General features: G+C 44.4%; 1 protein-coding gene across 1 annotated transcript in view; it reads left to right on the plus strand.

Annotated features, from left to right (window-relative positions):
• The window catches only part of GPR158 (G protein-coupled receptor 158), a 349303-nt gene that overhangs the window by 277610 nt on the left and 58404 nt on the right, over nt 1–13289 (plus strand). The window lies entirely within an intron of this gene.

The raw sequence follows: 13289 nt of genomic DNA on the forward strand, positions 1-13289 counted from the left end.
CTGCTGTGCTGTCTTTGTGCAGAGCCTGTCTGCTGTGCTGTCTTTGTGCAGAGCCTGTCTGCTCTACCGTTAGGCGCAGAGACTGCCTACACTGCCATTTTGGATCAGAGAGTGATGCACCAGGCTTGGTTCTCAAGAGATAGTTGGTCCATACCAAAGTCTGAGATTCAGCTTCTGGTTATGTTTTTCAATGCATATATTTTAGACGTTTTTAACTTCCGGGAGAAAATTATTATTCATGGTAGTCTCATTCTCAACATAAGACGAGTAATGCTTTGCTAGTGCCAAATTAATTTGTACTGTCATAGAAAGGATGTACACTGTGAAGAAAAGGAGACATTTTTTTTACCGATGATTCAATTTCCTCTAGTCCTTCCATGCCAGTACAATGTTCCGTCCTGTCATGAACGGCACACCCTTGAGCATGTCACTTCCGTATGTGACAAGGGCTAACACATCCAGCTATCCAGCTGACACACTTACAGTATCTCACCCTAGGGTCCCTAAAATGAGCAATCTCACCCCTAAACCATTACACTACACCTCAATTGACTACCACCACCAAGAATATTTCCAGGTCTTACTTGCAGAGTCATTGGTCTCTGTTAACTAAAGAAATATGTAATTTAACAAAAAACCTTAATTTAGAGCCCAAAGACAGTACTTATTACATTTTAGATTTAATACACATAAATACAGTAATACAGTGCTTGGTTACAGAAAAATAATGTTGCAACAAACATAAAATATAGAAATATACTGATGCAGCGGCCGTTATTCGAACACATCACGGCGCCGATTTTGAGTTCTCTGCTGTTCCCCACGCAGCATGAATGCGGCCAATCGCCCCAGGCACCCGCGCTTATCGCAGATGTTTTGTTTGAATTTCATGGATTCTGTTTCTTTGTTTGCAATAAAATGGATGAATTGTACTGTGTACAGTACTGTGCTACTGTGCTACTGTGTCAATTTCATGTTTTTAAAAGCCAGAACACTAAAATTAGTTTTTCTGCACTCGCCGCGCTCGCATCTTAGTGCGGGGAGGCTGGAATTCATCCCGCAGTTTCAAATCGGGATTCCGAAGTACATGACGCGTGAAGTGTTCGAATAACGGCTGCTGCATAAGTAGATCGTTTCAGAAAATAACGGGATATAAACAGAAAATAGAAATATCTTAGCACATATCAATATCAGATCCCTCCAAGAGCTCATGGAGATTGGAATATGAGAATTCCCATGTTCATTGGCATTAAACACTCCTCTGTTGAATTCTAAATTAATAATACAAATGAATGGTTTTCATCCTAACTTTGCCGTTGTCACAAAGATGAGCCTGTCTTTTGTGGGTTTGTCCTTAATTCCCACTCATCCATCTCCTGTGACATTTATGATGGCAAAATTTGTTTAAAACTCAAAATATCTGAGTACAGCTCAACCCCGTTTTAGCGCGATCCGCTACAACGCGGATCCGCAATATAACGTGGTCTGAGCGTGGCTCCCCATCTTCAAGGGTTTTTTTTTAAACTATATATAAACATATCCTTACTTTATGGTTTTATTGTCCAATTCAATTGGCCCATTAATATTGGACAGATTAGACTTCTGATAACCACTATGGGAAAAAAAATACACCTTTAAAATGTAATTTGATTTCCAGTTTACTTTAACCCTTTGTGTACTGTATTATTAAAATACTGAATATTTTAATGGCCTTATTGTGACACCTCCCAAGGGGAATTTTTTTTCTTTATGACTTTCTTTTTAAAAAAAATTCTGTTTTTATGCTGTTCCTTTGTTTTTTAATTTCATGGCCAGCCATACAGTATAAGTGATGTGAGGAAGAAAGCTGTGAGTTCTGGTTTTGGTTGTACATTTCTGGGTTTTGGCTTTAAATATATTAATGGTTTTGTATTTAGTTGTGAAACGTAAGGTTCTATCAGATTCTGATTTCGCATACGCGATTTTTCCCTGCACGAATTATAAATATGTTATGAAAATTTGAAGATTAAAAAATATTCACAGCCGATGTAGTTAGAATAATACTTGTCACAAGTAATCTCTGCAATTACTTATTAATTTTAAGATTGTAAATCAAGAACCAAAAATCATTAATATCAGAAAGGAATTAAATTGAACAAAAATGCAAGATATTTAACAATTAACTATTTCAAATACTGTAAGTGATTAAGAAGAATAGCATAAATAGCATAGACTAGCAAAAATTAGGTTGCATACTGGAAACCAAAAGAATTAATGAGGTCGTTCTGGTAGAGACTGTAAAGAGAAATGAACTGCAATCATAGCATATTACCTATGAAACCAATTGATTTCCTGCTATAATTGTTCTTTTGTTTTGAATTATGTATTAGGATTAGACATGGTGCACTGGATGACATAAATTATTTAGTTAAATTTGACACGCCAGTAATGATTTACCCTTGAACTATGTTATTATTCTGTGTTAGACCTTCCAATTAATATTTGCTTCAGAAATTATACTTTATCATTCTATTATTTTGTTGGGGAAAAAATTATTTGTAAATGGTACTACTGTACTGTACATAGGAATTTGATTTACAGTAAATGTATCAGAATCGGAATAGTGGATTTCACATGGTAATGCTGCTCCTGATGTACCTGTACGGAACATCAGTATAGTGCTTTTGAATTGCAATACTGATTATAAATAGAATGCTCTTAAGTGTACGAGTGTTGGCTTTCAGAACTCATCTCATATTTGGAAAGCATTGCTTTTTGAAAGAATTCCAAGAGTGCTCACTATTCTGCATAGCCTTTAAAATTATATTTGTAATACAGTATAATAGTTGTCTTTTACTATATATTAAAAAAAATACAATATGATACAAGTGTCCATTTTCATCATAGTAACATTTTAATTATAGGGTTGTACTGTATGTTAACTCTCTGACTTAAAAATAAAGCAATAAAACTTTTATTTAAACTAACATTCCATTGGTCTTTGTTCCCCATGGTTTTGGGGGACAATGGGACCTCAGACAAAGCAGGGATCACAGGGTTCCCAGAAAGCACACTACAGTAGATAAATCACAGAAAGTTGCCACTAGCAAAAATACAAATGCAATGAACCACATGGACTTGCATCCAGTCAAGACAACAGAGCTAATAAACTAAGGCATTTAATAGGAAAAGGTACAAAGACATTTTGGCAAAATCCATCTCCACAAATTTGCAAGTAGAACTATAACTTTGTAAAACAGGCAGGAAAGAAGTGATAATATCCATGAGTAACGAAATACCTTTGAGCTTTTGGTCAGTAAGTACTGAGCTTTGCTGTTCAACATTCTATCCTTCTGTTTTTCCCAAAGGTATAGGAATATAAGTCAATGTTGCTATCTTTCGTGCACAGCGGTTATCATAAGGTTGCAGTCAGTTCTTGGAATCCCAAGAGAGAAAATGTGCTCTCTTCAGTAACATTTCAACAATGAATGTGCTGTATTGATATCATGTTTGACTTTTAGTGCTCAGCTTTGCAAATCCTTTTGAAGTCAATTTTAAGAATAGTTCAGGCTATAAAATATGTTCTATAATAAATGTTTTTGAAAGGATATGAGATGCACCAAATCGTAATACATGTTCTATTACGCTACAGGAAAATACAGTATGACCCAATAGAGATACTTTTATTTACAACTTAACAGTAGTTAGCGATATAGTTATGCCATTGTGGCATGCTGCTTTTGATGTGGTACAACTAATAAAGGGATTTTTGTTTATCACAAACGAACTACTTTTTCCTATTTTTAATGTTCTCTGTTCCAATGCAGTATTATCGTGCACAACAGTTTTTATGTCTGCTTTAAATGCAGCCTTCTACAAAAGTTTATAAAAGACTAGAGGTTAAAATTAAACTTTTTTTAAAGTTGAATTGGATAAGCAATAGGGAAAAGACAATAGAAGAAAAAAGAACAAAAGAGGAGTGAAATGGTATGACATATTCAGGAAGGCTTTCAACAAATGTGGTATGGTAATCTTACCGACCATTGGTTTCTTGACGGCTGTATATTGATCCCTGGAAGAATAGCTGAATTCTTTCAAAGCAACATGCAGTCCACTACATTTCTGGTGGACTACTGTGCCAATAAAAAACAGAGGGCTTTCAAGGTACAGTATATTTATAATTTTTGATGACCCAAGCAAACCACAATCAAAGAAAAAAAGTAAAAAAATAAAAACCTGAAGATACCCAAGTCCATTGTCAAGAATAGGGTTAAAAAAAAAAAACACTTTCATTCTTTCTTTTACACTGGACCATAGCACCCATTAATTTAGTGCAATGTACAGTAGCTACAGTACTTTCTTATTGCAAGACATATATTTCATATATAATAGTTATGTGCTACATGTATTTTTTGTACTTGCTTACCAGAGAGGTATGTTTGATTAATAACTAACATACAGTACTGCATTGTAAAGGTATTGATCAGGATATTAGGGAATGTACAGTATTAATAACCTATACCATAAAGGCTAATTACTGATTCTAAGTGGTTAATATGTATATACAGTAGGTACAATTGTTAATATTCGGAGTGTTCATTTCTGTGTCAAAGGAGGCTTAAGTGCATTGCTTTGCATTGCACTAATGTCCCCTGGCACCAACTTTGCTTCACTTTTGTGGAGGTCTTTTACTTTAATAGGGAGGAAAGTACAATAACTACACTATAGATTTAGAACCAGTATTTCATATTTATTTTTTCTATACTCTGTATGCCAATTGTTTATGAATATTTAAAACTGAATGAATACACTAACTCAAAAATAATATAACATGTTTCTGAATTACTTTACAATAAAGATCATTACTATTTGTAACGTATTGATCTTTAGTGAATCCAGCTGCTAATATCCAGAATCCAAAGACAGTCACTTTCCTTGGTATCTTAAATGCAAATGAACTAAAACTTCTAATCTCCCTTACAGTAAGCAGTTGGAAGTAGATTTAGAGAAGAGGCGAATGAAGAATAAAAGTATTCTTTTAATCTGCGCTAATCTTGTGCAGACAATATGCAGAAATTAATGTGATGTACTTTATTAGTATTCTAAAATAGCCTATTCGTCTAAAATAAGTGGAGGGAACTTGTCAATCAACTTTAGGATAAAGGTGTAGTAATGGTAATCCATTGAGATAAGCTTAAAAACTTGGAGGGCCAAGTTCCAGGCTTTATAACAATAAAGCTATGTTACTATTGTAGCCCCCTGTAAACAGCACAGGCTATACCTATCTTCCTTCTACTGTGGTAAGTCCTGTTAAGATCAGGCACCAGTAATCATCATGGGTTTTCCCCCCATCATAGCCCTGTCCTGAGTGGTAGATGCAGGCCTGGACTCTGCTGCAGGCGTGAGCAAGAGGGGAGGTTCTGATGACATCACGAGGGGCGGGGCTAGCTCTATATTTAGCAGCCAACTCCTGTGAGTAGAGTTAGTCTTATGCTGGAGTTATACCGAGAGTCTGGAGTTGCCGGTTAATTATGCCGAGAGTATGCAGTTCAGTTAGTATGCCGTGAGTCGAAGAATCCTGCGGATCGGTCCGAGGAGTTGGAGGAGACCGCGGTCTCCCCTGCGCAGAGTGCAGGAGCAGAGAGAGAGGAGTGGAGAGATTCAGCTTCCTTTAGTAGAGCTGATAGAATTATAGACTTGGTGGACCATTGCCCTCACCCCACTGCCAGGGGTGATGGGGAGAATCCAAGCCCCACCGCGAGGATAACCTCGGGGGTGGGCCATGGGGTATTGAAGCCCTAGCCCAGACCATCCTGTCGGAGGAGAGACTTGGAGGGAAGGAGAGGAGGAATTATCTGTGTGGGATGAGAGCGGAGTAATAAGTACAGCTTGGCTGTTGTTGCGGCTACTGGACGCCACTACCGTGGGGAGTTGCTGATCTGCTAATAAAAGAGACTATCCTTTGTTACCAAAGACTGTGTGTGAATTGGAAGCTATTACCCTGGGACCCAAGGGGTTCTTCTATACAGGTCCTGTCCCATATTCCTGGGGGTATAGAAGATGGAGGCGCTGCACCACTAAGAGATCATGGAGGGTACCACCCCAGAAGCCCGGTCCTGGCTCCCCAACAACATCGCGGGAAGCTCAGGCACTCCTGTTCCTCACAGGTATGCACCACACCACACGTAATCTTCCCTCATGCACCCTAGACACCACCGTAGAGTCTGGGGGAAGGGGGGAAGCAGGGTTACATTTGGAGGCACTGCTGAGATATATATATCAGAACAGGACCGGCTTATAGCAAGGCGGAACAGGCAGAGTGAGATGCACTCTCCGTGCAAGTGTTGGAGAAGGATGGTCACCCATAGGAGGTGGCGTAGGAAGGGTGAATAGTTAGAGCTGACCGAGTCCCTTGAGGCAGGTAGCATGAGGCAACGGGGGGGTCAGCCTGTTAACCAGTCCAGGGACCATGGCCCAGGGCCCGCGCTATGAGTAGCCAAAAGCAGGAGACGCCCGTACCTAGAAGAGAGGTACCATAGCTATCACCCACACACACGCACCACAGAACACTTGCATGGTAGACATCGAGTACAGTGCATGGAGGAGAGGAGTTCCGCTGAGTCTGGGGTACAAGCCACCTCAAGTTAGTGAGAAACAGAATGCAGAGCACACAGTTAGCAGTCAGCCAGTGTTTAGGTACGAGATACCCGTTAGACACTGAGGATAGGGCACATGGGTGTTTGGAGGACTCATCCAAGATGGCGTCCATCTCTACATGTGCTCCGCGGAGCAAGAACAGTGATCTAAAATGGCGGTTCCCGCCAAGCCTGGAGCAAGCACGTGCGTTGTGCACAGAGACTATTAGGAGAATGTGGCGGGACATGTGTAATAATTTGGCGCCAAACCCGGATTCTTTGCAAGGGGAGCGGAGCAGCGCGAAAGCTGAGGGCCCACCCACCTGTGCCGTGAATGGTCAGAAAGCCAGGCCACATCACACTGAAGAAGAAAAGATCCCACCTCTGGATTCCACCAGAGGTAGGGGGCACCTGGAGAGCCAATCAGGAGAGTCCTCCCCAGCGAAGGGAGGGACCGGAAGCCTGAGCGAAGAACTTCACTTTTGTCTGGCATTCAAGGAGCACAGAGCTGGAACACTGAGCTGTTCCAACCCTGAGAAAACCATGTCCGAGATGAGTACTTCCATCTACCAATTACCAGGAGGCCTACTGGTAGTGGAGGTAGCTGAGCACGAATACATTCGGTGTTTGTGCGTCCACTGCGGGATACCGGGCACGGTACCAAGCACCACGGCCCGATGCCCTCAATGTGGCGCGTTTTACCTTTGGCCGAATGAGCCGCGGCCTTTGTTCGGAACCCCGTGGGGTGCCTCTCCGGGAACATTGACGGAGGTGGCGGAAGGTAAAGAAAAGACTGCCCTGGGTCCCCGTTATCCCAAATCGGGAGGAACCAAGGCTCGGCTCGCTATTGAACTAAGCGAGCTGGCAACAGAGAAGAGCGCGACCGCAGTGGAGGTACCAGAGTGAGAACACTTTGAACCTATACCCACTGGTTGTATCGCCGAAGAACCAGGTGACTCCCCAGCGGAGGAACCGATCGTGATTTCTTCGGAGGAAGAGATTGGCGTGACATCGGTGGCGATGCGCCTACCGGCGAACTACCCCAAAGGCATCAAGAGAGAGCAGACAAGTCCGGAGATCATCCGATGGCGAGCGCTGGTGCGGCCGGAGGGCCGTAAGAGTCGAACCGCACTGGTGACTCCCAGTGCAGCGGAGACGGAGACGAAGACCGAGAGGATCCTAGAGGAGCCCGATGTCATCAAAAAGCAGCGGAGCGGTAAGGAGACTCCACCACCCCCTTACTCCCGCCAGGCGCAGACCGCACTCACGGCGAACGAGAAAGAGAGGCTTGAGGCCTACTTGTTCGACCGTGTACCGGATGCTCCACCACCGCCCCCGCAGGTCCTCAACGCACTTCCGGTGCCTGACCACGGAGCGGATGGAGATTTTGCAGGCGATCCTGACGACGTCGTTTCCGGTTCCACCGTAAAGCGAAGGCCTGCAGGAGTGTCTTCTTCTCGGAGCCTAGACTCAGCCATTGCCCCTGCTATCCTACAGAGTCAAGGCCCCTCCTGAGAAGCCAGAAGTATGGCGGGGAGTGCCTCTAAGCACAGGTTCCTTTGGCGTGGTGTCACCCGTTTGCTGGACAATGCTTTGGACGTTCCCTCAGCCCCGGCCCATAGCTCCACTGCCCCGGCCACTGCCCCTGCCCCGTCACGAGTGGTGCCGCCGGGACCTACCAGGGATAAGTTATGTAAACTCCCCAAATACTCCAAGGACTTGTGGGACTGGGAGTTGAGTGATGAAGGGTCTGAGGGGGAGATACTGTATTCAAGTGTTATACCTGTACCTAACCCTGTGCCGTTTTCTCCTGCAGCTAGAGTGAGGGCCCGTGGGTCTCACACTCCAGTAGAGGCTGGGTCTACCAGCCAAGTGGTGCACAAAATGAACCCCACTACATATAATGCCAAGGGAAGGAGAGATTGCTCGCGATCTACTGATGCGGGTACGTCCGGTGTATCCTCACAGGTAGAGTCTGATATAGAACGCACTAGTCATTCCGCAGAGTATGAACACCGCGACAAATGGTGGGCGCCTTTGTTCACCGGATACCATGAGGGGATGGACCGTACGCGGTTCTTGTTAATTAAGAACGATGTAGTAGATCATTGGTGGGCGGCTGGTTCTTTCACTCCGCAGGAGATGGAGGATGAGTTAGATCACCGGTTTAGGGAGATAGAACAGAAACGTATTGTACCTCGAGGCCCCAGTATATTGTACGATGAGGTAGCTCCAGAGGAGCCTGTATTTTGGGTACTGCCGAGCAGGGCAGGGCCCCGCAAACTCACCAAACTAAGTCGAGCTGACCGGGCCATAGTCGCTAGATACCGGCAGTCACACGGGTATGTGTATCCCTACATGCCTGAGCCCATCATGAGAGAAATTATCAGGGAGGCAGTCCAGGAATACCTTCGGACCAAGTTCAGTCAGGGAGGGTATCACAATGAGGATAAGATTAGTGAGCTAGTAAGCATATGGAGAATCGGTAGGTGTATCTACATGCATGGTGTTACATACAGGCCTGAGCATGGGCCGGTTCAGTCGTTCGCTGTGACCGTCACGGATCATAATGGACGGCGGGTAAGAAAGCCTGATCCAAAGCACTATCTGTAGGGTTCTCCATGTTGGGAGTACCCGGGTGTACTTGTATTGAACTACCTCATTATGCCATGTATTATGACAATGTTATGTGTGCTGTTTCCCAGGTGGTTCGCCGCAGGATGGGTCTGCTAAAAATAGGTCCAAGTGGGGACCATTGGATTCCACCATAGGGAGAGTGTTGCCCCCTGTAAACAGCGCAGGCTATACCTATCTTCCTTCTACTGTGGTAAGTCCTGTTAAGATCAGGCACCAGTAATCATCATGGGTTTTCCCCCCTTCATAGCCCTGTCCTGAATGGTAGATGCAGGCCTGGACTCTGCTGCAGGCGTGAGCAAGAGGGGAGGTTCTGCTGACATCACGAGGGGCGGGGCTAGCTCTATATTTAGCAGCCAACTCCTGTGAGTAGAGTTAGTCTTATGCTGGAGTTATACCGAGATTCTGGAGTTGCCGGTTAGTTATGCCGAGAGTATGCAGTTCAGTTAGTATGCCGTGAGTCGAAGAATCCTGCGGATCGGTCCGAGGAGTTGGAGGAGACCGCTGTCTCCCCTGCGCAGAGTGCAGGAGCAGAGAGAGAGGAGTGGAGAGATTCAGCTTCCTTTAGTAGAGCTGATAGAATTATAGACTTGGTGGACCATTGCCCTCACCCCACTGCCAGGGGTGATGGGGAGAATCCAAGCCCCACCGCGAGGATAACCTCGGGGGTGGGCCATGGGGTATTGAAGCCCTAGCCCAGACCATCCTGTCGGAGGAGAGACTTGGAGGGAAGGAGAGGAGGAATTATCTGTGTGGGATGAAAGCGGAGTAATAAGTGCAGCTTGGCTGTTGTTGTTGCGGCAACTGGACGCCACTACCGTGGGGAGTTGCTGATCTGCTAATAAAAGAGACTATCCTTTGTTACCAAAGACTGTGTGTGAATTGGAAGCTATTACCCTGGGACCCAAGGGGTTCTTCTATACAGGTCCTGTCCCATATTCCTGGGAGTATAGAAGATGGAGGCGTTGCACCACTAAGAGATCATGGAGGGTACCACCCCAGAAGCCCGGTCCTGGCTCCCCAACAATATCGTGGGAAGCTCAGGCCCTCCTATTCCTCACAGGTATGCACCACACCGCATGTAATCTGCCCTCATGCACCCTAGACACCACCGTAGAGTCTGGAGGAAGGGGGGAAGCAGGGTTACACTATATATTATTTTTGTTAGATTCTTCTTAACTACAGTATGGACTAATTAATTATTTAAACCACAAAGCTGTGTGACCTACATACCCTTCTTATTGCTGCTCAGTTAATTCAGTGCTATTTGCTTTCTGAAGTATCAACTGTTTGTTACTTTAAAGCACTACTACAAAAGTGTTTTTTTAAATATGGAAAGATACGCATTGCATATTCGTAAATTGGCCATGATAACAATTTAATTTACATATGAGATATATGCTGAAACTAGACGTTAAACATGGCCTGTTACTGTATAAAATCTTGATTTAACTTAACAGCATTTGCGATTACCTTTTGCCATGCGCAAGAATTAAAAAATATTGTAGGATGAGCAGTTGCGACAGGGTCCAATATACCTTCCTAATAATGGACTCCCAAACCACCACAATATTTATTGGTCTCTGAGTATCCTTAGTCGCCTCTGTGAAAGGGGAACTATTCCTCTGGCTGGGGAGAGATGCAGTAGCCTGTGGGCGGTTAGAGAAGGCGAGAGAGTCACCGACAGTCCACGGTGGCTCCCATAGCAGGGTACAGCCATGATAGATGTGGCCGAGCATGCTCAGTGCAGTCACTCATGCGCAGAGAGCAGGAGAGCAGCGACCATTGCCTAGGAACCTTGCAGGAGGACTACAGCTCTCGGAAGGCCTTAGGGCTGAAGCATCACATGGACCACGGCAGCCAATAGGGCACTGAGATTCCCTGCAGCAGAGATATAGATACTATTTGCATGCTTGCAGCACGCCAGTCGGAGCTTGGACATCAGAATGGTAGGGTGTGTGTGTGCAGGGTGTCAGTGGCCTCTGCACTAGGCCAGAGACCCCTTTAGGCCCCAGCTAGGCCCTCACCTCAGTTTGTTGTTGCTGCAGGAACAGGCCATCATTTAGGGACACTGCCCCTGTAGTACCAGACTGCATCCTGGCCTCTGGTGGTCTGTGACCAGACCATCAGCTAGATATGAGAAACTCTCTTCTGTGTGGGATCCTCCAGCTAGACACCACCCAATGTGGAGGCGGACTCGTCGCTGACCACAACCATTGCTGGATCAGTTGCTCCTATCCTCCCATTGTGGCATTACCAGGCGTTGGAGCACCCGGAAGGTAGTTCACCTTGACAAGTGCACCAACTGTACACACATTTGAGGGGCAGTGCTGTCTCACACATTGGGTGGGTTGCTACTTGCGGACACCAAGGTGGTTGGGTACCCAAGTGCCCCTTAGTACTTTGGGGACTATTTACTCAGTGTGGACATTGTGGTGGAGAGCACGATGAGGGTACGGCCATGCGTTGTCTAATTGGTGGGGACTGTTTATGGTCACTCTTTTAATGCATGAAGTAAACTGTTATTATCATCAGTGTGTGTATTATTGCATGGGGTTCTGTAACAGGGTTATCCCACATAGTAGGATCCCGTACAGGTGGAGGCGCTGTCACTCGATGGATCAGGCACACCCCAGGCTCCCAGCAGCGGAGGCCCTGGCCTCCTGTGAGCCGCAGGTAATGCACCACATACACGGTAGCCATCATATCTCCCAGGGGGTGGGGGACAGTGCGCTACCTACATAAAAGAGTTACATTGCAAAGAAGAACAAACAAGCACAGATACATACAACAGACAATGAGGGCCCTTTTCATGAGAGCCTACATTCTAGAGGGAGTAAGAGCAATTTGAAATAAAAAGGTATCTGCTAATTAGTGTCTGCTAATTGTGGGACGAAGTATAGTATGCCTCAGGATGGAGTATGGTTTAGCAGCACAGTTGATCCCATTGAGGTTTGAGTTATCAGGGAGTTTTTAAATGTTGGAGTGCTTGGGAGAGTCTGATAGTGTGTGGTAGGGAATTACGGAGAGAGGGTGCAGCATAGGAGAAGTCTTGTAGGGAGGAGTGAGAGGTGGAAATAAGGCAGGAGGAAGGTTAGATTGTAAGCTCTTTGGAGCAGGGACTCCTTTTCCTAAATGTTACTTTTATGTCTGATGCACTTCTTCCCATCATGTGTTATTTGAATATTTGTTATTTATATAATTTTCACGTGTATTACTGCTGTGAAGCGCTATGTATATTAATGGCGCTATATAAATAAAGACATACATACATACACAGGTGGATGTCATGAGCACAATGTAATGAGGCATTTAGGGATATATTTGGGGATGAGGGATTAGATGTACGGATTGAAGCGTTGATGAGAGATTTGTAAGAAGATCTAGGGTCTTAAATTTGATTCAAGAAGATATGGGAAGCCACTATAGAGATCTGCATAGTGGAGTAGCAGAAGTGGAGTGGTGGGTAAGGTACGGTAGATGAGTCTGACAACAGTATTTTGGATGGATTGAATTTAGGACAAGCGGATAAGGAGAATGCCAACTACAGTACAAGATGGTTGCAGTAGTTAAAGCAGGAAAAGATGTGTGTGAATTAGGATTTTAGTTATATCATGAGTATATACAGTATTAAAGATGGGCAAAACTGGATGTGTGAGATAAGAACCTCCCACTCCAAAACTAAATATAAAACCACAACCCTTAAGATTTTTAGACCGTTATAGGCCCAGATCAGCGCTATCGCACAGCATGCCCAATTGAAGTCTATGGCACTTTCTGTGCGGTGCTATCACATTTTATAGCACAAGGACGTTACAACCAAAACCCAAATATTATTTAGAACCAAAACACCAGGCAAAGTTACCACCTCTGGGTCTGTGTTAAATCCTGTAATGCCTTTTGTACCAGTTTTTTTGCTGGAAGGCTTGAATAAGTAGATCATATTGAGCATCCAACCTTCTGTTTTTTATAATTTGTTGAGCCAGTTCTCACTTATCACTACCAATGGGGGAAAAATTCACAAACATATTATCATCATGG

The sequence above is a fragment of the Ascaphus truei genome, chromosome 2 (genome assembly GCF_040206685.1).
Source record: "Ascaphus truei isolate aAscTru1 chromosome 2, aAscTru1.hap1, whole genome shotgun sequence".
NCBI classification, from domain to species: Eukaryota; Metazoa; Chordata; class Amphibia; order Anura; family Ascaphidae; genus Ascaphus; species Ascaphus truei.